The following is a 6,362-nucleotide window of genomic DNA, read 5'->3' as shown; positions in this document are numbered from 1 at the left end:
GCTTATAAAGATGCTAGCAATCATTTTCACTTAAGTGGATAGCAAAAAAGGGATAAGATGATTAAAAAATCACAGAGATATGACAAGGCAAAGCAACCAACTATACAAAAGCTAAGTAAAACATATCAGTACACATCTCGAGATGCTAGCAGTGTGTTTCTCTACAAGTGAAACATAAACGGACAGTAAGCAGAACAGTGGTACCAAATTGCAAAGCTGTCAAGAGAAAAAGCAAAACCGTGTGTGCAAATGTTAACCAAACCAGATCGGTATATTTAACGTGTTAGTACATAAATTGCTATCTGATGTTAGTGTAGAAAGAAACCAGGTATAACTGAAGCCTTGAATTAAATTAATGTAGCAAGATGCTCAGTAGAAAAGATACAATCTATGAACCCGGAAGCTCAAAAGTAAACGATTTGTATTTTTACATCATCTAGATCCTAGCTAAGAGATCCTGTGATCGGCAAACCTTCTTTGTAGTAAAAACCTAGCAATAAAAATAGCCAAATAGTCATCCTATCCTATCACCACAAACCAATATGGGGGGTCATCGGCTCAATGAACAGAGCAGATACTACAACAGAGTAGGTAGAGGAGATGTAATACATCAGAGCTCACCAGAGGGAAATTGGATCCATGGTCGAGACATCACCGCCCCCTGGTTGTGGCACGGTGAACCACCACCATCACACCAGTAGTCATGTCCGTCCACGGCTGAGCAGCGGGATGGGAGTACGGGAGCAAGGGCGGAGGTAAGCAGTCAAGGCCGAGGGCATTGTGTACATCTATATCTGGCTGTCACTCACAAGACTTTTCACCCTCTTGGTGTCAGATATCTACACGCAAAAAAAGAAATGTGAACACAGTAATCAAATTCGAAAAGTTCATGCTTGGAAGAATGTAAGTAATCTAGCTACTTGACCAATATGATTTCCAAAACTGGAACCTAATACAAGTTCCACTTGTCTCATTAAACTCCCACAGAAATGACGACGTTTGATGGCAAGTGCATCTAGTGATGTAAGATGCCAATGCAACATAACAGTGCATCTAGTGAGACAGAAGAAAGTGACTCATAACAACAGAGGGGCTTCATGTTGGCTCGGTAGTATGTTTTAAGTTGAACCCCAATGGATGATATTAGTGGCTTCATTTGAATATAAAGTGGGCTCGGACTTATGCATTTTTCCTAAAATGGAGGACTTGGCATTTGAATGCCTGGTGCTAAACATGGCAACTGAGCGACAAGTAAATGTGGCAGTTTTTATCTTCTAACAATGTGGGTAAGGGGGAAAAAACTAATGTCACAGAACTGATATGAACCATTTTGCAGGTTTTGAAATACACAAATGTGTTTCTGGCTCTATTTTGCCACCAACATTTTGCAACACAAGCCATCATTCATTTTTCTGACTCAACACAGACACAAATACCAGTTGCCCTTGTGTGCCGGTGCCCATTTCAGCAAGTACAAAAAATAAAATAGGAGGAAATTGAATAGCGTGGAAGCAATCGATCCGAGCTCAAGCAAATAAAAAAAATTTGACCTTCTGGTGCCAATGTCAACGTGTTCTGAATGGTGGCGGCGAGATAGCTGTGGTTGGGCTTTGGGCCAAGCAGCTAGACCTCTCTGCAGCAGGACCACCAGAGCAGGAATGGGTTGGCCACACCAGACCGAAGGAGCTAGAGGCAAGCCATGCCGCGTGTAACATGTTCTGTTGATTGAGAGTTGGTAATGACCATTGATGACCACATCAAATTACATTTTCCCCTGACTTTCTTCCCTCAAAACAAATTCAGTCCCTACAAGAAAGGAACCCAGAAGTCAAACACAATGGCAAAGGACATAAGAGGAACACAAAGTGGTCAGTACCAATCTCTGAATGATGAAACAAGAGAAATAGAAGGAATAATGATGGTCAATGAACTGCATAATATCACATGTGGACTTGCAAATTTTACTCCAAAATTTAATAATGGTAAAGAGATTCAGCATAGTGTGAGGAGGACCAAAGTATCAAAGGATCAACAACTATTAGTCTTTTTCCAGCCAAAGACATGAGGGGTCAGCTAGTACTAGTAACCATCATCCCAGTAAAAAAAGATTCAGGGCATGAAAAAGATCAATAAACTACGCAAAAAAAGATATGTATTTTCATTACACCACGGTCACATGTCGCAAAATAGATGATTATTATACACGGACAGTAATTGATTCAGTGAAGCAAGAACAATAGCATGAACCTATCATCAGAATCAAACCACGGGAAATAAACGGATTATTGTCCCTACACAAAAATTGATCATGATTACACAACACCAGTCCAGTAACAACAAGAAAATGACTTTAACAAAAAATTCATGAATTACATAGCCCCAAGGTTTTGGATTTCGTTTTACAAATTTTACCTCCCCTGGACGAAATGGGCGAATTTCGTCTTTTCGGAAAATTTTCGGAAACTCTCGGACGAAAAGCACAATCCAAATTTTGAATTTCTGTACGAAAACTGCGCGAAAAATGAACGAAAAACAAACGAAATTGTACAAACAAATTGAAATCCTGTAGCAATAGAACTAATCTGAGTAAAACTGAACAACAAAGATCCGTTGCTTGCTTATACACTCACGAATCGCTCGAGTTACAACAAAAGGACACCAATCAGCAATTCGAGTTAGCTCGTTGACTCACAAATACTCACTGGAATAGTTCTACTAGGTGGAATCTCACACGCGTTTGCAGGGACGAGCACGCGCAGGGCCATGGCGGCAGGGACGGGCGCGCACGAACACCCTTTGGCCAATGACCGCTCCAGGGGCTTCCGGGCACTCCTCGATTTGCACCGAGCTGCCGAGGCATGTCCAGCACCATGAGGCCGTAGCCGGAGAGAGGATGGGCTGCACGGACCACGGCTCCAGGAGGAGGCGGCGGGGCAGAGGAGAGTTTGGGGAATTTTCGTGTAATTTAGGGTTTGGGGGGTCTGTTTTGACCCTTTAAGTCACGGAATAGCAACACTGGCTTGGGCCGGAGACTGGGTCGGCCCAAGATTTCAAATAAGGCCGAAATTATTTGTCCGGCAAGCAAATCTACCGGGCCTGAACGAAATGGGCGAATTTCGGACGAAATTATGTTTTTTCGGGCGAAATTCGAAACCTTGCATAGCCCTGGACCTCGAACCACCAAAACCTTTTTAGTAGTTAAGATCTACCAACTAAATAGCCAGATAAGCATCCTATCACAACAAACCAATATGGGGCGGGGGGGTGTGTGGGGGGGGGGGGGACACTTAGAGGGGATGGAAGGGATGAATTGGGCTCACCAGAGGGCAATTGCAGCCGAGGATGAGACATCACCACCCCTGTGGTTGTGGCACGGTGAACTCGCTGCCATCACACGAGTAGTCATGTTCGTCCACGGCCGAGCAGCATGACACGACGACGGCGGCGAGGGCAAAGGTAAGCAGTCGAAGCCGTGGGCATATTGTGCACCTACATGTGGCTCACACGCAAAACTCAGCCAAAGCCACAGGCATATTGTGCGTCCATATCTGGCTGTCACTCACAAGACTATTCACCCTCTTGGTGTCAGATATCTACACGGAGAAACAAAATGTTAACACGATAATCAAACTCAGAATGTTCATGCTTGGAAGAATGTAAGTAACCTAGCTACTTGACTAATATGATTTCTAAATCTGGAAACAAATACAGAAAAGGTTCACTTGTAGCTCTCATCGCAAATAGTACATATGTCAAAATCCCAGTTATTCTACGCTCTTCCGATCATACCAGAGAAGTAAAAAAGAAGTAAATATAGCAGTTATACAAACATTATTGAGGACATCAGAGCCAAAGGCAGAAGAATCAAATGTTATTGCAAGCCCCTTGGTACCAAAACATCCAGCCTTTCCAACATGTGGAGGTGAATATGTTACCCAGATATAATAGCACCAACCATGAATAGTAGGGAAAAGTTATAATTACCCTGTGCAAGTATGTACATCAGCATAATCATGTATGTCATAGTTTATGACAGTATTGACACGCTAAATATCAATTCCCCAGACAACTAAATATGTCGCCACAAGAGTCTTCTTGTGATCTTCCTTGAAGTTCTTCTACTGGCAGAACCTATACAAGCACCACTATTAGATATGAAAAATGGCTAAAAACTGAGCAATAAAGCAAATTGCAGATGTACATAGTACTACCAATGTTTTACAACTCATAAAGTCAAGTGATTTGCCAGGGGTACAAACTCAAAGACTAGTATATTTAAGTATGCGTTACTAGTCAGATCCATGTTGCTAGGTAGTAGCTAAAATACGCAGGAAGAGCTTCATTCTATCCAACCGGACATCGCCTAATAACTAGGCATACTAAATCACACAGCATGGTAACAGCTCGCGAAGTTCATATCAGTAGAACAAGTAAAAGAACAGTTTTCAGACAGAAGCTTGGTTCTGGACATGAAAAGAACACAAAAACTTATTTTTCCGACTCAACAGCCACAAATAAAAGTTGCCCTGGCCTGCTGGTGCCCATTTCAGCAAATACGAAAATGAGAAGAAATTGGATAGCATCGGAGGAATCAATTCAAGCACGGGCGAGGAAAAAAATTGACCTTTGGGGGCCGATGTCGACATGTTCTAAACGGAGGCGTCGAGCTCGCCGCAATTGGCCATTGGGGCCAAGCAGCTTGACCTCGTGCAGGACGGCCTCCTTGCGGCGGCAGCAGCAGCAGCACCACCACCACAGCCAGAAAGTTTGTGTTACGCCAGACAGAAGCATTAGAGGCAAACTGTGTCACGTGTACTATATGTAGGTCATGGAGTATTGGTAGTGATCATCGATGACCACAGAAAACTACATTGTCCCCTCACTTTCTTCCAGCAAAACATATTCAATCCCTACAAAAAAGGAACCGGGAAGTCAAACACAATGGCAAAGGGCATAAGAGGAGCACAAAGTATTAAACCGGGAAAACGCTCTTGCCACATCATCCTCCAAAAAATAGTGTGACCATCTTCTTCATGGGTATTTTATTTGGTAATAGTAACTAGACATGTTATTTCAACATTATCAGAAGCTATTACAAGTGAAAATCAAAACCAGAACATTCAAGATTTATAGACCTTGGTGTGGCAGGGAAGAAGCGTGAGCTCCTCGGAGCCACGGGGAGAACACCATCATCATACCGTTGAGGCTTTGGTGGCCTGGTCTCTCCTCCCTGGTGAGAGGCATGGCACTAAAATTTATTACTGGATACAAGGAACAGGGTGTGATACAACTCTGAACAATAGCAAAACAATAAAAGGACCATCTATATATTAACAACCCCATGCCAGAGCTAAATGTACCCCAAAATAGTTTAAGAAGAGTATTTGACAACTGAGGATCTAAGGTTCTCAACTTTTCACATACAAGCATTACTGGCTCATTGCAAGATAATAAATGGCAACATCGACCCAGAGCAAAGAAATGTCACCAAATTAGCATGACATTCGAGATTTATTTAGTCTTAATAAGTAATAACACACAGTACATCCCTTTCTCCTGATCTGCAAAGTGATGGCATATTGCAGCATTGTGTGTGCATAGTGAAACTACAGTAACCTACTATGAAGGTAGAATTTGATGCAAAGCCCGAAAAGGAAAACTCATATATTGTTTTTCATACAGAAGCTTGGTTCTGGACATGAAAAGAACTCGAGTACTTATCTTTCTAACTCAACACAGCCTCAAATACAGGTCGCCCTAGCATACTGGTGCCCATTTTCAGAAAGTACGAAAATAGGAAGAAAATGGATAGCATAGCACTCATGGCAGCAATCAATTCGAGCGCGAGCAAAGACAAAATTCGACCTTTTATGAGAGTATCGACGTATTCTGAACGGAGGTGTCGAGGTCGCGGCGGTTGGGCTTGGGGGCATGTAGCTTGACCTCATGCAGGACGACCTCCCTGCAGCAGCAGCGCCAACGGCTGGGTCACAAACCGCAATAGGAGAGCCGTGCTGCGTGTAGAAAAGCTCTTGCACCATGAGCTCCTCGTCGCTGCTCTTGGACCCACGAGGAGCACACATCGATGTCCATCATCTTTCCACAGATTCGCTGGCCCTGATCTCCCCTCCCTGGTTAAGGACGTGGCACCAAGTTAGAACAGAATTGGGTGGATACAAGGAACAGGGTGTGGATAACTCTGAACAGCAGCAAAACAACAAATAGCACCATGTATATATTAAGCCAGTGCCAGAGAAATGTACACAAAAATAAATAGTTGAAGATTTACGTCAAAGTTCCAGAGTGCAAGCCTGTGATGTTATTTAATTTAGAGCACGGCTGATTGTGGAAATGGGGAGCAG

The 6,362-nt window shown here is 43.1% G+C and overlaps 1 long non-coding RNA gene across 1 annotated transcript; it reads right to left on the bottom strand.

Annotated features, from left to right (window-relative positions):
- Positions 1–625: 625 nt before the first annotated feature.
- LOC124684225 lies at positions 626–6,126 on the bottom strand. The gene is made up of 6 exons (XR_006996954.1): positions 5,866–6,126; positions 5,136–5,230; positions 4,625–4,910; positions 3,321–3,593; positions 1,551–1,806; positions 626–839 (listed from the first exon to the last, which is right to left on the bottom strand). It is a non-coding gene; the product is annotated as an uncharacterized LOC124684225 (long non-coding RNA).
- Between the last annotated feature and the right edge of the window lie 236 nt (positions 6,127–6,362).

Source organism: Lolium rigidum, chromosome 1, assembly GCF_022539505.1.
Source record: "Lolium rigidum isolate FL_2022 chromosome 1, APGP_CSIRO_Lrig_0.1, whole genome shotgun sequence".
NCBI classification, from domain to species: Eukaryota; Viridiplantae; Streptophyta; class Magnoliopsida; order Poales; family Poaceae; genus Lolium; species Lolium rigidum.
Note: the sequence above shows the minus strand (reverse complement) of the source record. Positions and strands in the feature narration are given on the sequence as shown.